The 21397-nt window shown below is 42.8% G+C and overlaps 1 long non-coding RNA gene across 1 annotated transcript; it reads right to left on the minus strand.

Moving 5' to 3' along the window:
• Positions 1-121: 121 nt before the first annotated feature.
• On the minus strand, positions 122-20367 carry LOC117502005. The gene is made up of 4 exons (XR_004558157.1): positions 20262-20367; positions 17402-17406; positions 14318-14325; positions 122-132 (listed from the first exon to the last, which is right to left on the minus strand). It is a non-coding gene; the product is annotated as an uncharacterized LOC117502005 (long non-coding RNA).
• Between the last annotated feature and the right edge of the window lie 1030 nt (positions 20368-21397).

The raw sequence follows: 21397 nt of genomic DNA on the forward strand, positions 1-21397 counted from the left end.
GTCTGGCCTGCATTATCTCCAATGCAGTCAGCTTCTTCAGCAGCCTGATTCCTCCACAGTAGTTGTAGTATGCGGTCAACCTTTGACTCCAGTCTGTCGAGTCATTGCTGCGTACCGTATGTTACAAAGTTGCTTCAAGTTTAGTATACATGAAACAGCTACAATGCTGCTGAAAGCAGGAACACGTATATAAACACAACAGAACTACTCGATCAGTTAATAGGCCTCTCATGCAATGAAATTTGATGACATGGTTGTTTGTATAAATACATTATTAAGATGGCATCGAGCTGGCAGCTCGGTTATAGAAATGAGTTTGTAGAGGGGCAGCTGGCTCCTATTAACAAATTTCATAAAAACCTGAAACATCTGTGCCTCTCGTGTGGCCTTTCAAAGGTAAAATGCTCAGCAGTTCTTCTTTTACATTCATGTTGTCAAAAAACATTCTAATAAAAACACATAGCTGAGCCACGTCCACAGTATCAGTGGATTCATTGAATTGCAGAGAAAAACACTCACATACCTCAATATCATTCCTCAGTTGTCGATCAATATCCTCCGCCATTAACTCACATCGTCGTGCAACAGACTTTCTTGAGAACCGCACATCCTGCAGACACGATCTCATTCTGATTTTTAAAATCGGCAAAGAGCACATCTGCAGCTTCCATGAAAGCTTCTTTCACAATTTCACCATCCTTGAATGATTTCTTTCTTTTTGCCAGAACACGGCTGACACGATAAGAAGCTGTGGTTGCAGCCTTACTGGTGGTATTTGTCCGGGGGGAAACGGCCTGTTGTGCTGCAAGCCGGCTTTTAGCCGGGAAGCTAGCATCGTAGCTCTTGTAGATCGTCTTAAAATGCCGCTCCAAATTCCCTTTCTTCGATAATACCATGTTTGCATTGTAGATAAGGCAGATGGATTTGCCATTTGAATAAACGAAAAAATAATCTTCCTCCCACTCTGGATGAAAATGATAAGATTGGGATCTTTTTCCTCTGCCATTATACGCTCGCGTCACTCTCCACTGTAGCTCCTCACGACCTCTTGACCCTGCGCATGCGCAGATAGAATGAACCGCGGGAGTCCCCCCCCCCCCATGTGATCGACCGGTCAATCCGGACTAGACTATCATCGGGACGGTAGGCCTACTAAGTATCCTGAGAATGAAAACTTTCGGAAAATTACGTAAGTTATAAAATATAAGTGTTAAGAAAGAAAATACAGGAATCACTTTATTTAAATTTACAACAATACCAATTCACCAGCCTTATCAATCAATATATAGATTGATAAGGCTGGTGAATTATGTAGTTAATAGAACGTCCCCTCAACGTTAAGTACAACGTTCCAAAGACACGTCCAAAAACTGTAACAAGTAAACGTTCCTGATGGAAGTTGCCAGGAGGTGGACAGAACGTTCCCAATTGTGCAACGAAATGTAACCTCCCAGCAACGTTGCAAGGACGTCCGTGTTAGCTGGGTTCCTGAACGTAAGATGAGGTTTTACAACCAAATCAAACAGCCAATCAGGGTAGACACTTTCTAGCCTATCAGAGGCGAAAAGGGCGGAACCTTCCCCTACCATCCTACATTTTGCAAATTCGCGAGCAGGACACACCCAGTGGGGCTGGGCACTTGACAGTAGAAGTGAGGGCTGCTCTGATCACCTCCTCTCCTCACCTCACCGGCTGTAGTGACCTCCCGGCCAAAAAAAAAAAAAAAATCACTTTTGCGGTGACAGGGTTTGCGATCAAGATCAAGAAACTACTTAAACTAATATATATATATATATATTATGAATGATACTCATGTTTTGCAAGAACTGCGTTCACGTTTTGAGAGATATTTTTTCAGTAGTCACGTTTTGCAATTAATGGTTTGTGGATAATTCATGATTTGTGTCTGATTCATGTTTTGCAACAAGAGGGATACAGTTTGTGGCCATCAGTGCACCAACCCATTGAGTGTGTACCATACGGTTCAGTACAAATACAGTACATGTACTGTGACACCCCTAATATCTACTAGTATAAGCAACAGGTTGGTCATCATTTGGTGATTGTTGGCTGTGTCTCACAGCAGGCTATACTCAAGGTTCAGTGGAGCAATACTTTTACCTGGTGGTCATTTTCCATTAATCCAGGTTCCCAAAAACTGCAGTTAAAAATGATGACTGGAAAGTCAATATTTACATTCCCAGATTGTCTTAGAATGCACGAAAAAGGCTATAGACTTTTAATATTTTCCACAAGGCATAAATACAACCCCGGCAATAATTATGGAATCGCCGGCCTCGGAGGATGTTCATTCAATTGTTTAATTTTGTAGAAAAAAAACAGATCACAGACATGACACAAAACTAAAGTCATTTCAAATGGCAACTTTCTGGCTTTAAGAAACACTATAAGAAATCAAGAAAAAAAAAATTGTGGCAGTCAGTAACGGTTACTTTTTTAGACCAAGCAGAGGGAAAAAAAATATGGACTCACTCAATTCTGAGGAATAAATTATGGAATCACCTTGTAAATTTTCATCCCAAAACTATACACCTGCATCAAATCAGATCTGCTCGTTAGTCTGCATCTAAAAAGGAGTGATCACACCTTGGACAGCTGTTGCACCAAGTGGACTGACATGAATCATGGCTCCAACACGAGAGATGTCAATTGAAACAAAGGAGAGGATTATCAAACTCTTAAAAGAGGGTAAATCATCACACAATGTTACAAAAGATGTTGGTTGTTCACAGTCAGCTGTGTCTAAACTCTGGACCAAATACAAACAACATGGGAAGGTTGTTAAAGGCAAACATACTGGTAGACCAAGGAAGACATCAAAGCGTCAAGACAGAAAACTTAAAGCAATATGTCTCAAAAATCGAAAATGCACAACAAAACAAACGAGGAACGAATGGGAGGAAACTGGAGTCAACGTCTGTGACTGAACTGTAAGAAACGGAAATGGGATTTACATACAGAAAAGCTAAACGAAAGCCATCATTAACACCTAAACAGAAAAAAACAAGGTTACAATGGGCTAAGGAAAAGCAATCATGGACTGTGGATAACTGGATGAAAGTCATATTCAGTGATGAATCTCGACTCTGCATTGGGCAGGGTGATGATGCTGGAACTTTTGTTTGGTGCCGTTCCAATGAGATTTATAAAGATGACTGCCTGAAGAGAACATGTAAATTTCCACAGTCATTGATGATATGGGGCTGCATGTCAGGTAAAGGCACTGGGGAGATGGCTGTCATTACATCATCAATAAATGCAAAAGTTTACGTTGATATTTTGGACACTTTTCTTATCCCATCAATTGAAAGGATGTTTGGGGATGATGAAATCAATTTTCAAGATGACAATGCATCTTGCCATAGAGCAAAAACTGTGAAAACATTCTTTGCAAAAAAACACATAGGGTCATTGTCATGGCCTGCAGATAGTCTGGATCTTAATCCAATTGAAAATCTTTGGTGGAAGTTGAAGAAAATGGTCCATGACAAGGCTCCAACCTGCAAAGCTGATCTGGCAACAGCAATCAGAGAAAGTTGGAGCCAGACTGATGAAGAGTACTGTTTGTCACTCATTAAGTCCATGCCTCAGAGACTGCAAGCTGTTATAAAAGCCAGAGGTGGTGCAACAAAATACTAGTGATGTGTTGGAGTGTTCTTTTGTTTTTCATGATTCCATAATTTTTTCCTCAGAATTGAGTGATTCCATATTGTTTTCCCTCTGCTTGGTCTAAAAAAGTAACCATTACTGACTGCCACAATTTTTTTTTTCCTGATTTCTTATAGTGTTTCCTAAAGCCAGAAAGTTGCCATTTGAAATGACTTTAGTTTTGTGTCATGTCTGTGATCTGCTTTTTTTCTACAAAATTAAACAACTGAATGAACATCTTCCGAGGCCGGTGATTCCATAAATTTTGCCAGGGGTTGTAGATTGAAACAAAAACTTCACACTGTCAGGACAACAGCATCTCAACACCCTCGGAAAAGTTTAGAAGAGTTAAGGGCAGTAGAAATAAATGTAAAGAATTAAGTCAGTGCTTGTCTATCAGAATGTTAGGCTTTGACAAGCCAGGTTCTTCATTGGGAGAATCTCATAGTACTACAAGCGACTGTACAGTAAAATATAAGCTTACTACTATACAGATGTCACATACATCATCTGTGAACATTGATTTAGAATTTGAGATTGAATGTGGGAGTTGATGGTTACAATGCAGTTTGGAAAAAATCTATCATCTGATTGCCAAAAGATCCAGTGAACACTAGAGGGCACTAGCGTGTTACTGTCTTTAGTGTCTCCTCTCTCTTAGCAGGGTCAGAGTTGATACTAAATGTGGCCTCTCTCCCATGTCTTATTGACCAATCAGTAATGAAGCAGTTTGTACAGAGAAGAGATGCAAGTTTTTTTTAATCACTGTGGCGGTGGTGGGGAATCAGATTTCCTGTGTTGGGGGGGTGGAAGTTGATTGGTGTTTCAGAGATGAACTCCTTGACTTGCTGTTGCAGCATTTCTCACAGAGTTGCACAACAGGAGTTATTTGCATCACTTGGCTGTATCAGACTGCATAGTGGGGGAGCGAGGAGTGTCTGGGGATCTTTCATGGACTAGATATCTGAATCTGGCAGAACAGTTGGACTGGTCTGATCTGGACATCCTGAGTGACAGTTCTGCCAAAATGAAGCTCAGTTGTGTGATTCACTCATGCTGCGTTTGTCCAAAAGACACCCTGCTGCTGGACATTATCATAAGGACATCTCAGGACATGCACCTGGTTTAATCTACCCACAGCAAGGAAATCCAACCACCTCCTACTTCACAACGATTACATGGACAGCGAGGGAAAGGACACAACATTTATTTCAGGACTCTGTTAATTAATAGATTTTAATAATGTGTGGGCTGCACAATTTGGTGTTCTGTCTCACTCTCATGTAATCCACAGTTCAACAGTGGAACAGAAAGTACAGAAAGGAGAAAAATAAGCACAAGGATAATATCTATGCTGACATTACTAAAGCCCTGGTCCCACTGAATAATGAACGATGAATAATGAGCCACGTAGCATTTTTTTTTTTTTTTTTGGTACGAGTCTAGTTATTCAACAAACGTGGGAGAATAGTGGCTCTTAGAGGTTCTTAGAGGCAGAATTTGTGTACGGGGTACTATGAGGACAAGCGAGGATGTTAGAGGCATGTTAGTGGTGAGGACGAGGCTGTTAGAAGCCCATTATCCGAGCACCTGGTAGGTACGAGGACAGCACAGGCTATTTTGGACAGGCTATTTTGCCTCCGCCCTCTCGTGCATTTCGTCATGATAATCCCACCTCCTTTGTGCGCTGGACGCTGTATATAAGATAATTATTTTGTAACAGATTAATCATTTTGGATGTTGAAAACACCTCTAATCGCTTCTGGAATCACAGAGGACCGTTTCAGCTGGAGCTTTTATTTTCTCTTTTTTCCTCTCTCACTCTCTATCTTGTGTGCTGCATGATGTGCTGAACGTATTTGGAACAGCCTAAAAGGTAATTATTTATAATGTTTATATTGCAATAGCTTGGTAAAACAGTTGCATGTTCATTCCTTGTTATAACAGCTGTAAAGTATGTTTATGATAGATTTAACATCTTGTTATAATGAGTCAGATAAGCTGTGCTGTGTGCATGCTGACACAATCACCTCGCACTCAAGATGAGCATTTACACAGAATGCCAACACACAAAAGAGCAATTTTGCAGACAATAACGGATGCACACAAAATGAAAAGTTGGATCACCAGTGTCAAAATGACTAAGCTACAGAAGAAATAAAGCCAGCGAGAAGAAGCGCAGAGGCCAACCTGTCCAGGAATCTGTGGTTCGGTTCTAGTTGGTTTGGTTATGGGATGGGTTTTGTGTTTGTGGATCTTGTGGTTGTGCTCCAGGGTTTTTTTGTTTTGTTTTGTTTTTGGTGGAGAGGTCATCTACACCGGTACAGGTGTATATATTAAAGCAGCCACCTCATTGTGATGGCTTTTGTTTTTTTGGTCACAGAGAAACCTCTCCACAGTAGTCCTTTTTCTGCCATCATTTTTTTCAGCTTTGCACTGGGTGTACACACAGAACTGTTGCATTTAATGATTTGTAACACAGGAGAACTGCAGCCTGATGCACACATGCGCACAATGGCCAGACTGTGCAGGACTCACGAGTGTCTTTTTTGGACTGTGTTTAAAAAAATGTGACAACATCTTGAATGGGTGTTGTGAACTGAAAACTCACACTTTAAAGGGACCAAGTGTGGGAGGGGTGGAGGGTTGGACCAAACCCATGCCTATACATGCACCAACGTTGCGTTACATGGCTTGACGTGGATCATATGCGGTGACACAAGCTATTGAAGGCTGGACATGGCTCAAATGGCAGGTCAATTGTGACTCATTAGAGGCTAATTCCTGGCACATGTGAGGTACTTAGAGGCACATAGATGCTTCTTCATAGTGGATACGTGATAGATTTATATGTGCATCATTATTTGAATAATCACTGAAATTTCTTTCGTTATTCATGGCTTTATTATTTGGGGGGCCCAAGGCTTAAGTACAAAGGAGGAGTTGGACAGTGCTTGAGAGTAAAAGATGAGGGTGTATGCACGCTTTTTGGATAAGGGTCTTGTGATGGGGCGAGACCATGGCTGCCATCCCTGAATGCTGGTGCTCCTTGTTTTACCAGGTACCTGGCCTCCTGTACCTGCTGGGTTGTGGATACTCTTGCTACTGTGGCATCTGATCCTTTAGGAGATGTGGGAGAGTCTGTTGTAATAGGTATATTCTGGCTGTTGTGGTCTGTCCTTGTCCTATCTGTTAGTGTGTTTTTCCTGTTTTCAGGAAAAACACACTGAAACACATTTCAGACTTTGCCATTTTTGAGTTCTGCTTATTTTCTGCCACTGATGTGTGGTTGAGTTCTCCTTTTGTTAATACACAGGTTTTAAGTGTCTTATTTAGGGTTTTAGTTATAGTCACCCTGGGTTTGTTATAGGTCAGTGGTATCCAAAGTTTTCCGGTAAGAGCCAAGAGGGTGCAGGTTTTCTTTGCAGCCAGTGGCTCCAGCAGGTGATTTCACCGATTAACATCACTTTGAGCAGATGGGATGAGTTAATCAGTGAATTCACCTGCTAGAGTAAGTGGGTGCAAAGAAAACCTGCACCCTCTTGGCCCTTTCTGGAATACTTTGGGCACCACTGTTACAAGTTGATATTTCACTGTGTTTGTCAGTCTGTCTGTGTTTGTAGGTGTGACTCTGTCACTTGGTGTTCCCACAAGTGTGCTTCATCACAGTCACCATACCTGTTTCTCATATCCTCATTACATGTCACTATTTAAGTTCTTCATTGTTCCCCCATGTGTTGATGGATTATTTTGGTTCCCACACCTTGGCTTCTACACTTTTGCATCCTAGAGTATTTCCTTGTCTGCTCCTTGAATAAATGGTAAATGGACTGCATTTATATAGCGCTTTCAAGCTGCATCAGACACTCAAAGCGCTTTACAACTAATGCCTCACATTCACTCTGATGTGATGGGTGACTTGACACCATGTGTGTGCCCTTGTCCCCCCCCCGCCCCCGTTGGACTGGACTGCATTAAATGGTAAAATCAACCACCTTTTTCCTTACATCCTTGGTGCTGTCTGCATTTTTGGGTTCAAGTAAAGACAAATCATAAAAGAATAATCCAGCTAAATTGATCCCAGCAGATAGTAACCGGGACATTAAGGCCTTTAAATCTCTTCTCTCCAAAATTAATCTTCTTTTCAACTGTAATCATTTATGTTTACAACCCCTGGGGAAAAAACAAACAAAAAACAACAACAAACAACAAAAACTTACAACTTCTGGACAAGGCATGGGATTTAGAGTACAAGCCAATTCTTGGGCCTTCGACTGGTCACCCAGAGTTAGATGACTTGAACACCTTTTTTAATGAGGGGAGGCTCCCTGATTGGGTTTGGTGACCTGCAAATTATTTGCCATCAAAGCCTCCCCTCCCAGAGTTTGACTACTACTGTTTGACTCTGAGAACAACTTCAAGTCATACACTGAGGGAGACTCAGAAGACGACCAAGACACACTTGACCTCCGTAACACAGGTGGGTTTTTTAAACATCTACACCTGGATTTCACAGACAGTTCTGACAGTAACAAAAGGAACTAAATATTAGTCACTGTTGATGACATCCTTCACTCTGAACCACCCTTGAAATTGCTTATGCTGACCTTAGCCGAATGAAATCGCTTTTCATTCAGAACAAGATGCCTCCTTACAGGATCCTGTGGAATTTCTCTACATACCAGACCAAAATGCCCTGTTCTTTATTCCTCCAGTCTGGTCACTCCTTCAGTTCAGTCTTCAGTACTGCCCACACCCATGACCAGCCCTACTGACACTTCCTTCCTTCAGTCTCTCCTTCAATCGACAGTCAAATCAAAACAATCATCTTGGACTTTGTTGGCTGTCTGATGGTCAGCTCTTAGGTGGCTCAATGCTGGTGAGGCCACATAACAGCATCCATGATGACATCAGCACTCCAGAGGGCCCATCCGGCTGCCCTCACAATGATGTCGGTGCTCCTGAGGGGTCACCCGGCCACACGCACGATGATGTCTGTGCTCCTGAGGAGCTGCTTGTCAACCCACCTGACCTCTCCCAGCCACATGGCCCAATGCCCCTACTGTTTCCAGTCACTTTCTGGACGAGCCACGCAGCATGCCGACTGCACCCAGCCAGCCTCTGGATGATTCACCCCACGGCAACTTGACTGTGTCCATCCGGCCAACTGCTAGCCGTCCAGACACTCACTTGCCTCCTGACACCCCGACTGTTAGCTGCCTGCCACCTCACTTGCCTCCCGATGCTCTGACTGCTAGGTACCTACCACCTCACTTGCCTCCTGTTGCCCTGGCTGCTAGCTACCTACCGCCTTCAGTACCTCCTCAGACTCTCCCTTCACCCTCTGCCAGTTGCACTGGCACTCTCCTGACTCTGCCTTTACTCTCTGCTGGCCACACTGGCACCCACCTGAATCTGCCTTCGCCCTCTGCCAGCCAAATGGGCACACAACTGTCCTCTGCTTTCAACCTCTGCCGGCCACGTGGGTGATCACCGACTCTCTTCACCCTCTGCTGGCTGCACAGGCTACCACCTGAATTTAGATGTGTTGCTTCTCTTTGTTATTTTTGGAGGATATATTGTAGTGGATATACTGGAGCACAGTCTTCTTAGATGGTCTGTTAGAACTGACTCCATACCAAGCCATTTTATGAAAGATATTTGCAAAAAAAAAAACCAAAAGCCTCAAATATATGCATACACCCACACTAATATTTTGTTAAATGTTCCTTAGCATGGTGCATCTTGGCCAAACACTTTTGGTTGTCATCAACAAGCTTCTGGCATCATTCTGGCTAGATATTTTGACCACTCTTCTTCGCGGAATTGGTAGAGCTAATTTAAATTGGTGTGTTTCCTGGCACAGATCCAGCTTTAAAGCATATTCTACAAATTTTCAATGGGGTTGAAATTGGAGCTTTGGAAAGGCCATTCCAGAAACCTATTGTCAGCCTGTTTAATCCAGCCAGTTCTGATGTGTGTTTGGGATCATTGTCCTGTTGGAACAACCAACTGTGGTCAAGTCTCAACCATCTAGCTATTGATTTGAGGTGACGCTGAAAAATTTAGGAAGTCCTTCCTCATTATTCCATCCACTTTGTGCAATGCACCAGTACCACTGGCGGCAAAAAAAGCCCCAGAGAATGATGCTAATACCAAGATGCTTGGCAGTTGGTACAGTGTTCATAGGTTTGAAAGCCTCACTATTACTTTACGAAGGGTCAAAGTGATCAAAATTAATTGAAATATTGAATGTGGTAAATATGAACGCAGTAAAACATAGATTGTGGTAAAAATGAAAGCAGTAAAACTTTGAATGTGGTGAAAATGAAAGCAGTAAAACAATTAATGTGGTTAAAAGTGAAAGCAGTCAATTTTGAATGTGGTTAAAACTTCTTAGTAGGACTAGCTGTTAAAAGATCCCAAATAGTCAGCAAATCAATTGCTGGAGGTACCCTCTTAAATGAGAATGGGATCAATGAGCACAAGGTGCCACCACCACGCCACATCTTCAGTTGTTTGCCCCAGCGTCATTGAGTGTTTCGGCCACTTACAACAAGACACCCTCTGCTGAGGTTGGCCCATCCCAGGCTGATCAGACCCGGGCGTGCAGCATATGGGGGGGGGCACCCGACGGTCACTTGAAAGCCCACGTTGCCTCTTTACGTTTCAGCCATAACCAGTAACTGCTCCGTTCTGCTACAGTGGCAAGTTCTTTAATTAACTTCCTTTGGGCCTGCCCTCTGATCCCTACTTACTTCAAGAACTTTGTAGTAGATCTAGCCACAAAGCCTCTACAACCAACCTCCACAGGCCACACCTTCACACTCCATCCCCGCCCCTCTGCTTCAGCCGCTAAATTGAGATATCGCAGTCGCTTCCTTTCAAATGCCTTCTTCGATGGCATCCTCCCATGGAACCGTCAGCTCAACGATGAAAACACGTCGGCAGGATTTAGACCATAGGACCAAGTCAGGACGCAAGTTGGTCGCCAAAATTTCAAGTGGGAAAGTGAGCCTCTGACTGAGGTCCACTTGCATTTCCCAATCGCGGGCTATATTCAGCAGGCCCGGCTCCGATGATAACTTGCTCCCTCTTTTTTCTCCTTCCCGAATAAAAATCTTGCGTTGGAAGGTAGACTGGGGATTTACGGGCATGGTATTAACAATTACCCTCCTATTCTCGAGTTCAGCAGCCAAGCACTTCAGCACCTGGTTGTGGCGCCAAGTGTATCTTCCCTGTGTCAGGCTTGCCTTACACCCCACCAGGATATGTTTAAGGGTTGCCGGGGCTGCACACTGGACACAGGCTGAGTCCTCTCCATACCAAACATGTAAGTTGGAAGGAGATGGTAGGACATCGTACGTGGCTCTAATCATGAAGCCCAACCGGTTAGACTCCATGCTTCTTAAGTCGCTCCATGTAATTTTCTTCCTCTCCATGCCCTCCCACTTCATCCAGCGTCCTTGCTGAACTTGGGATACAGCTGTAGCCACCTAGCTGCCTCTTCCTGGTTTCTCACTTCCTCCACCACCATGTGCCGCCGTTCCGCTGGGGTAGCCTTATGCCATGTGGCTGCTGTTACTTCCAGACCCAACCACCTCTGCCATGCTGGACATGCCCCACTATGTCCCGGTGTCTGAGGGCGGACTTTGCCATCGCAACTGCCACAGATGGTTTCCATTTCCTCCCTGTTACCAGGGTTGGAGCAGCTCCTCTGACAGCAGGATCACGGGATTCGGTAAGGGTCATCTCTAACCTTGCTTTGGCACATTTATACTCCTCCACCAAGCTTGAAATCGGTAAGGAGAGAACTCCATTGCCATACAATGCTATACTGGTAAGACATTTAGGTAATCCCAAGCCATTTCCTCACTTGCGCACTCACTAGCCTCTCCACCTCTTGGCTTGTGATAGTGTGACCTCATAGATGGATAATGGCCACATAAGACGGGGCAACAGCCCAAACTGATAGCACCACAACTTCAGCTTTCCAGGCAGATCTGTATTGTTGATCATCTTAAGGCCATTGATAGTGTCCTGTCTGAGCTGCTCCACCTGCTTCGTATCCTTAAGCTCTGCACTATACCAACGGCCGAGGCTTTTAATCGGCTTCTCCAGAACTGTTGGTATTGGCACGTTGTTAATATAAAACCTTCTTATTTACAAGCTGACCTTTAACAATGGAGATACTGCGAGATTTACTAGGTTTACCTCCATTCGTGCCCATTCAATATTTTCCTGTAGTTTACTCAAAAGGCGTTTAGTGCATGCTCCTGTTGTTGTTACTGTTGTCATATCATCCATATATGCTCTGATTGGAGGAAGACGGATTCCACTCTCTAAGCGTTCTCCTCCAACCACCCACCGGGACGCGCGAACAATGAGCTCCATTGCCATGGTAAACGCCAGTGGAGATATGGTACAGCCTGCCATTATGCCAATCTCAAGCTGCTGCCAGGCTGTTGTACCAGCCTGTGTATCAATACAGAACTGAAGGTCTTGGAAATACGCTTTAACCAACCTAGTGATACATTCTGGGACTTGAAAAAAGTTGAACGCCGACCACAGAATCTCGTGAGGCACTGAACCAAATGCATTGGCAAGATCCAAAAATACCACATGCAAGTTCTTCCTCTCTCTCCTAGCAGCTGGTGCCAGATGACACTTACGTGTTCCAGACATCCTGGAAATCCACTTATTCCTGCCTTCTGCACTGAGGTATCAACAAAGTTGTTCCTCTGCAAGAAATCCGAGAGCCTCCTGGCCACGACTCTGAAGAAAACCTTTCCTTCAACATTCAGAAGACTGATCTGTCGAAACTGATCAATAGTTGAAGAATTCTTCTCTTTGGGAATCAAAATCCCTCCTGCCCGTCGCCATGCCTTTGGTATAATTCCTTTTTTCCATACCACTTTCATTTGCCTCCAGAGGTACCTCAGGACTCCTGGCGAGTTCTTATAAAACCTATATGAGACACCATTAGGTCCGGGAGCTGAGGCAGATTTTGCCCGCTTTACTGTACTTTCGGACTCTGTTCCATGTATGGGGCCCTATTTCCATCTGGTGCTCCAATGGATGGATTGGTGGCATGTCGTATGGAATACTGACTGGCACATACCTCTGTTTATCATAGTAAGTCCTCCTCAAGTGCTCCTCTAGCTCCCTCCTGGATACATTTAGAGACCCCGTTTTCTCCTTAACGAAGAGATGTTTAACAAACCTATAGGGGTCTCTGAAAAAGGCTTCCTTGGTCGTTCCTTCTTCTTATGTTGCTTTCTCAAGATTCTGCTCTTCGCAATGCTGTTAGACGCTGTTTAATGTCTCCCTGGGTACCTCAACCCTTTCTTCTCCACCTCTGTGGCCTTCTTCCACTGTTTTCTTCAGGGCCCTTCTTTCTTTCACCCAGTCTCTCAATCTCCTGTTGTCTTCTGGACTTGAGACGCCCTCCCTGGTTCCTTCCGTTCTTTCAAGTTCATACTCTTTTTCTCCCAAATCTCTCTTTTCCATAACTATAGATGATCTCCCCCATCTTATTCAACTTCCTTTCTGCACATCCTTTCAGACCTCCTAGGAGACAACTATGTCTGCATCTATCGTTTCCCACTCCTTTTTCTGACAGGATTGGGCCACAAGATTTGAGGCTTTCATCCCTTCATACCCCTCTCAACTGCCATCCGTGGCTGGATGGGCTCCAAATTCACCGGAGGATTCGTGCCTGATTGAGCCTCAACTGGGGTTCTGATACCCTGTGGACTATGGTGTGTATCCTGCCATTGGGCTTCACTCGACTGATTTGCCCCACCTCTAAGGAAGTAATTGTCAATGCGAGGCCCCTTGCCGACCTCTCTCAGGCATTTTTTCCTTCCCTGGTGGATCCTAAGACCCTTCTCTGATGTAACTTTTTTCCAGCCACAGATGCAGCTTTGTAGCCTATGTTCTAGTGGTGCTTTCACTCCATCAACTGATATGCTGATCACCTGATTCGTTGTCGTATCCATTGCAAGGTTTGTTACTGTGTGAGCCGTCATTGAGTCATCTTGCGCCCCCGCTCTCGCAGACTCTAGGGGTATTTTCCTTATAGAAATTTCTGTAGCCATAGAAGGGTAGAACCAATTCACTATTAGTGAACGGCTCATACCAGCAAGGGAAGCTAACCCTTGCCGGTCCCAAGGGGTCTATTCCCTCCTGCCAGCAGTCTCTCCAAGCCGTCATCCAGTCTTTCCCGGGTTGTCAGCTACTCTTTCATAGCAGTCACTGGTTTAGTACCAGACATCATGTTGGGAAAGTGTCAGTACACAGACCCACAACAGGGGGTGCAATGAACGGACAATGGAGAAAGTCAAATAACAAGGCTTTACTGTTGTGAACGTGCACAACGAATACAACCAATCACGAAATGGACAACAGTCAATTCACAAAAGTGTCGTGTGGGCAGGCTCGAAGATAGGAGACGCCTCTCCAAGGTAAGACCCGAACCACACGGCTTCCTCCGCCACAGGACCCCGGAAATACTGGAGCCGCCAAGTCCCGAACTCCCAGGTGGCCACTGCCTCCGCGTGTCGGACCTGGTACTGCTGGCGAGGAACAAAGAACAGTTAGATGGGGGCGCGTTTGCACCCAAGACTCCGAACAGCAGGGAAGTTACCTCCACCTCTCGTTGGAACAATAATCCACAAGCTATACACTAATCCAAAAGGATACACTCCGTCAGCTTTGATACGTTACCTCGTAGGTAGAAACGATATCTCGGCAATGAGGTGGAGGTGCCGTCCTGCTGATATACCCCACAGATGATTGCCGTCAGCTGTCTCAGGTGATGGGTGACAGCTGTCACCGTAGCTGCTCACGTGAGGCGGCGGCGCCCTCTGGTGCCTGGAGCCCGCACTCCAGGCAGGGCGCCCTCTGGTGGTGGTGGGCCAGCAGTACCTCCTCTTCAGCAACCCACACAACACATCAAACTTCTTAGTAGGACTAGCTGTTAAAAGATCCCAAATAGTCAGCAAATCAATTGCTGGAGGTACCCTCTTAAATGAGAATGGGATCGATGAGCACAAGGTGCCACCACCACGCCACATCTTCAGTTGTTTGCCCCAGCATCATTGAGTGTTTTCGGCCACTTACAACAAGACACCCTCTGCTGAGGTTGGCCCATCCCAGGCTGATCAGACCCGGGCGTGCAGCATATGGGGGGGAGCACCCGACGGTCACTTGAAAGCCCACGTTGCCTCTTTACGTTTCAGCCATAACCAGTAACTGCTCCGTTCTGCTACAGTGGCAAGTTCTTTAATTAACTTCCTTTGGGCCTGCCCTCTGATCCCTACTTCCTTCAAGAACTTTGTAGTAGATCTAGCCACAAAGCCTCTACAACCAACCTCCACAGGCCACACCTTCACACTCCATCCCCGCCCCTCTGCTTCAGCCGCTAAATTGAGATATCGCAGTCGCTTCCTTTCAAATGCCTCCACGATGGCATCCTCCCATGGAACCGTCAGCTCAACGATGAAAACACGTCGGCAGGATTTAGACCATAGGACCAAGTCAGGACGCAAGTTGGTCGCCAAAATTCAAAAAATCAAAAGGGTAAAACTGGACTTGATAAAAATGGAAGGTGTGAAGTACTCAACGTGAAAATGAGTGAATATTAAAAAATTAAAAAAAATATTATCTTAAAAATATTATCTTAAAAATATAACATTGGCTAATTTAATTCACTGCCTCGATTTTAGTACCTATACTTTACACACTTCAAATGTATCATTTTCTGTACTCGATTTAATGTTGAATGTTTTCATTCACTGCCTCAATTTTAGTAGGTCCACTTTACAGACTTCAGTTTTATCATTCACAGCATCAATTGTGCAATTTTGCTCACTTCCGCTGGATCGGAATACAGCAGCAGCCACTGTTGCGACAGTGGAAATTTGTGGTCCAGAGCTACTGCGCATGTCACTGACCGCGGGGTGTCGCCATTGGGAGTCGCAGGCATAGAGCGCCCAAATGACGTCGTTTTATATGCGACACAAACATAAACAGTGGCGGACTCCGTGTGTTTGCTGCTCTGTGAGTTTTTAAGTGAAATTTGCTGGCGACGAGACACGCTTGAAAAGTACAGAAGACTTTGGGAATTCATACAACAATATGAAGACAAGAAGATACGAGCTGCTACAGACGAAGAGACAAACCATGACGGTAAGCTAATCGTTAACTCATAAACAAGTAATAACTGCAGGCTCTCGCTATTAAGTATTAAAATTGTGGTTGTCAAAATAAAGCGTTAATTTAGATTAATTATTTACAGTACCTGTCACACTTTGCGCCATTTTCTTTAGATGTCAGTGACTTGGTCTGTAAATGAAGACACGTTTCTGAGAGCAATAAATGTGTTAGATGTCAATACTTTTTATACTGAAGTAACTTGCTTTGATAATTATTGTTAAAAATCAAACGTGGGAGTTTGTGCGTTTATTGACGTTCATGCACAAAATGTTAATTTGGTTTTAATGACTGTTAATTAACGTCGTCACTGAACTCGAACAGGTTAAAACGCATTAAAAACATTTGTTTTTCATCCAGATTTTAATGTTCAATGGACAAATTTAAATATGAAATCTCATAAGATAATTATTAAAGGAGTCATACTGTGCAAAAAGAATCAGCTTCCAAACTCCCACAATTCTGTTTTTATAGGCATTCTTTATAATACAGCCTTTTATTGTCATTGTACACATAAATACAATGTAATTTGTCTGCATTTAACCCATCCAAATTACAGTTAGACACTTCTCCCAATTTAAGATCAATTTACAGCTTAATACCTGCTTGATGTGTAACAGAAATAACCCACACCCTATTTACCAGATTATTAAATGCCCCAAACACACAGATTTTTTTTTTAAATATACCTGCAATTAAATGATTAATTAAGATTACCTAATCACAATCCCTGTAATCAATTACATTATTTTTTTTAATACCCTGACAGCACTAATTAAAATATGTATGCTGTATGTGTGTGTTTCAGATGGTTTTCTCAGAGACACCGCTGCAAAAGTTTATGCCAAGGAATGGGATACCTGTCATTTGCCTACACGTTATACACCGGTTATGTTTCACTGTGAATTTTGAATAAACCTTTGTACTTTTTGCTAAAATGTCTCCACTTTTGTGTAACATCGAATTTGATTTGTAAAAGTTACCAAGGTTTACTGATTTAAATTAAATGCTAACAGCTTGAAAAGCCGTTTAAGCAAAATCCGTTAGTAAAATAAGTTTTACATTTAATGGGGTCATAAATGTAAATGGAAGTAAACAGACAGTAAAACTGGTTGTTCAAAATATCTGAATAAATTACTTCTGGTTTGGTATAAGTCATCCAGCAGAATTATACACCACAGTACAACAGTTTGTGGTAAAATGTTACATCACATCAAACCCTAAACCGAGTATAGGCAGAATTCCTTGATGTAATGGTGCTATCACTGAAGTGACTAAAACCTTTTCATGTTGAATACCATTTGCTAAAATCTCAGTTCAGACATGATTATTCCAGCATCTTTGTAAAGGTTTAGCCAGGTGTAATGTGCAGTGTCTTCTGGAGTAGCAAATCCCAAATTAAAATTCTTAGAAATGAACCATCATCGTACCAAAACGCCAATGAAAAAATGTTTTTAGTGTTGACTCAGCCAGAAATGACAAATTATGATACAATCACATAAGTCAAAATGTTTACTGCAACTAAAAGAAGAGCAAATCCCCCCCCCCCCCCCCCCCCCCCCCAAAAAAAAAAACATAAATCTGTGCAACACAAACTACAAAAGTTCCATGTGTCTATAGTCCTGGCTCGCCCAGCACGTCAAGGATTGCCCGATTAAATGCAGCTTCCACCTCCGTTGCTTCTTCAAGGATCAGTCGGATGTGTCGATCACACTGAACCCAGTTCAACTAAAACATCTCTGGATGGACAGATTCTCCTGCTGGAACAGGCTCCTTTTACTCTTGCCTGGACAATAATGAAGGTAGAAATGGGAAGTGATTAACAAAAGCAATTAAAAAAAAAAAAAAAAAAAAAAAAAAAAAATATATATATATATATATATATATATATATATATATATATATATATATATATATATATATATATATATAGAGTGACCCCCCCCCCCCAAAAAAAACAAGAATTGTAAAAAAAAAGAAAAAAGAAAAAACCTTTCAGTTTCTATATGATCATTCTCCGGACTTTCAGTTATTTTGGTCACTTTGCATAAAAGTTATGTTTTTTCAAAATTTTGCTCCAACAAATCAGACCATTTGGAGCACAGTTTGAAAGAACCTGACTTTTATGCAAAGCAATTAAGATAACTGAAATTTTGTGGAAGGTCCAGCAAAATACAATATTTTATGGCTTTCTTTTCTTTTTGGGGGGATGTTACCCTGTGTGTGTGTGTATATATATATATATATATATATATATATGTATATACACACACACACACACATACTGCATTTGGGAAATACATTTTGGAGCTAAAAGCTCTTCCCAGTGATGACACGTTGCTGTGGTGCTGGATGTTGATGTTTGAACCTTCCTCGCTTATGGAACTGGATTCTTCAACAAAAACACAAAATCACGACATGTTAAAAAAATAAAGTAATGGCACTAAATTAGATGTAAACGTTTGTTGCCATACTGACGAGGTGTTTTTCTGTCAGACGTTAGTTGTACCTTAAAGCTGAGCACAGAGCTAGCTAGCTCGCTAGTTAGCAGTCAGCTAGCTCACTGTGTCTGCATACATGAGACAATGACATTACTTTAACACAAGTTTAGACTCAAAATCTTCGTTAAAGTGTGCTTCCCACCAATGGGATAAGTAACGTTAAACGGTGCTTCCAAGCAGACTACAGACAAAGTCACAAAAAACACTTACCATCCGTCGCTTCCAACAAAGCCATGGCCGAGTCGCGGTCATCCTGCCTCCGTGTGCTCGTCGGTCGGTGTCCGTAAAAAGCATTCCTGCGGTCGAACCGTTTCCAGCCCTTACAGTCTGACCTTCTCCAGTCGTTGTGGTCCTGTGATCACTTTTAAGCTTTTTCAGCTGTTCTCTACGTTGTTGTAATGTCCGGTGAGCCGGGCGCGGCCAAAGACTGGGAGATTTTCTCATTTCTGGTCGCTTCATCCACCTCTCTGTATTCTCTCCTCCGCCACCAAACACAAATGTCCGCAACTCATCACCAGACCACTGCGAGTAAAAAAAAAAAAAAACTCGCTGTGAAATGAAAGAAAAACACGGTTTCTGTAACACCGCTGTGACTATTTAAAAATGGCGGGTTTGATTCTCGTCTCGGACGATGCGCTCATGACTCGTCCAGTGATAACATTCTCTGACCAATCAGTGGCCGGCAGCCTGTTGACATCACATTTTAGTATCGGCTCAGCTCTCTTGGAACTGCTCCTGAGCAGGTACTAAAAAAAGCACTCGGTACCAGGTACTAACCCTAATGGAAAAGCCAAAAAAAAACAAGTAGGGTCAAGCTGAGTAGAGCTACTTGCGAAGTAGAAAAGTGCTTTTAGATTTGGGCGCTCTTTGCCCATGACTCCTAATGGCACCACCTCGTGGTCAGTGACATGCGCAGTGGCTCTGGACTACAAATTTCCGCTGTCGCAACAGTGGCTGCTGCCGTATTCCAATCCAGCGGAAGTGAGCAAAATTGCACAGTTGATGTGGTGAATGATAAAACTGAAGTGTGTAAAGTGGACCTGCTAAAACTGAGGCAGTGAATTAAAACATTCAACATTAAATCGAGTACAGCAAATGATACAATTGAAGTGTGTAAAGTATAGGTACTAAAATCGAGGCAGTGAATTAAATTAGCCAATGTTATATTGTTAAAACATAATATTAATAAGATTAAAATTTACCATAATGTGATTTTAATGGCATCCAAATTTAACGATTCTAATTTTCAAAGGGGCAATATTAATCAGATGTTGTTTTTTATGTCACTCATTTTCATGTTTAGTACTTCACACCTTCCATTTTTATCAAGTCCAGTTTTACCCTTTTGATTTTTAACCACATTCAATATTTACTGCTTTCACTTTTAACCACATTGTTATACTGCTTTCATTTTCACCACATTCAAAGTTTTACTGCTTTCATTTGTACCACAATCTGTGTTTTACTGCGTTCATATTTACCACATTCAATATTTCAATTAATTTTGATCACTTTGACCCTTCATATTACTCCTCCAAACAATACCTCTTGTCACTGTGGACAAATCGCTCAATCTTTGTCTCAATTGACCATAAAACCTTGTCCATGTAGGCAGCTGCAAATTTCAGTCTCGGTTGAAGGTGTTGATTATGGAGCAATGATTCTCCCTTGATCTACCCACCTTGGATCCAAGGTGGTCTTCTCAGTCCATGGCAGTATACTTACTTTGGACAGTGTCGCTTGTATTCCAGTGGTTTCCAGTTCATGGCAGGCCTGAGCCTTGGTGGTTGCTGAACATCGTAACCAATTTCCTGTGATTTGAGGGTGACAGTTTGGGTCTTTTCCAGACCTTGGCAAAGTTGTAACACATCTGACTAACTCGTACTTATGTACAGTTGTTTGTACTGATGATCTTGGAATCTGCAGCTGTTTAGAAATGGCTCCAAGAGCCCTTCCCAACTTCTGTAAATCAACAATTATCCTTCTTAGATTTTCACTGAGTTCCTTTCCCTTTTAACAGGAAGAAATCCCCAGCAGAACCAGGCTCAGGGAGGGGCAGTCTTCTGCTGGGACTGGTTGGGGCTGAGGGAGAGAACCAGGAAAATGACATGCTGTGGAGGGGAGCAGAGATCAATCACTAATGATTAAATGCAGAGTGGTGCATACAGAGCAAAAAGAGAAAGAAACACTCAGTGCATCATGGGAACCCCCCAGCAGTTTAAGTCTATAGCAGCATAACTAAGGGATGGTTCAGGGTCACCTGATCCAGCCCTAGCTATAAGCATTAGCAAAAAGGAAAGTTTTAAGCCTAATGTTAAAAGAAGAGAGGGTGTCTGTCTCCCTGATCCGAATTGGGAGCTGGTTCCACAGGAGAGGAGCCTGAAAGCTGAAGGCTCTGCCTCCCATTCTACTCTTAAAAACCCTAGGAACTACAAGTAAGCCTGCAGTCTGAGAGCGAAGCGCTCTATTGGGATGATATGGTACTATGAGGTCCCTAAGATAAGATGGGACCTAATTATTCAAAACCTTATAAGTAAGAAGAAGAATTTTAAATTCTATTCTAGAATTAACAGGAAGCAAAAGAAGAGAGGCCAATATGGGTGAAATATGCTCTCTCCTTCTAGTCCCCGTCAGTACTCTAGCTGCAGCATTTTGAATTAACTGAAGGCTTTTCAGGGAACTTTTAGGACAACCTGATAATAATGAATTACAACAGTCCAGCCTAGAGGAAATAAATGCATGAATTAGTTTTTCAGCATCACTCTGAGACAAGACCTTTCTAATTTTAGAGATATTGCGCAAATGCAAAAAAGCAGTCCTACATATTTGCTTAATATGCGCATTGAAGGACAAATCCTGATTAAAAATGACTCCAAGATTTCTCACAGTATTACTAGAGGTCAGGGTAATGCCATCCAGAGTAAGGATCTGGTTAGACACCATGTTTCTAAGATTTGTGGGGCCAAGTACAATAACTTCAGTTTTATCTGAGTTTAAAAGCAGGAAATTAG

Source organism: Thalassophryne amazonica, chromosome 2 (assembly GCF_902500255.1).
Source record: "Thalassophryne amazonica chromosome 2, fThaAma1.1, whole genome shotgun sequence".
Classification (NCBI taxonomy): domain Eukaryota; kingdom Metazoa; phylum Chordata; class Actinopteri; order Batrachoidiformes; family Batrachoididae; genus Thalassophryne; species Thalassophryne amazonica.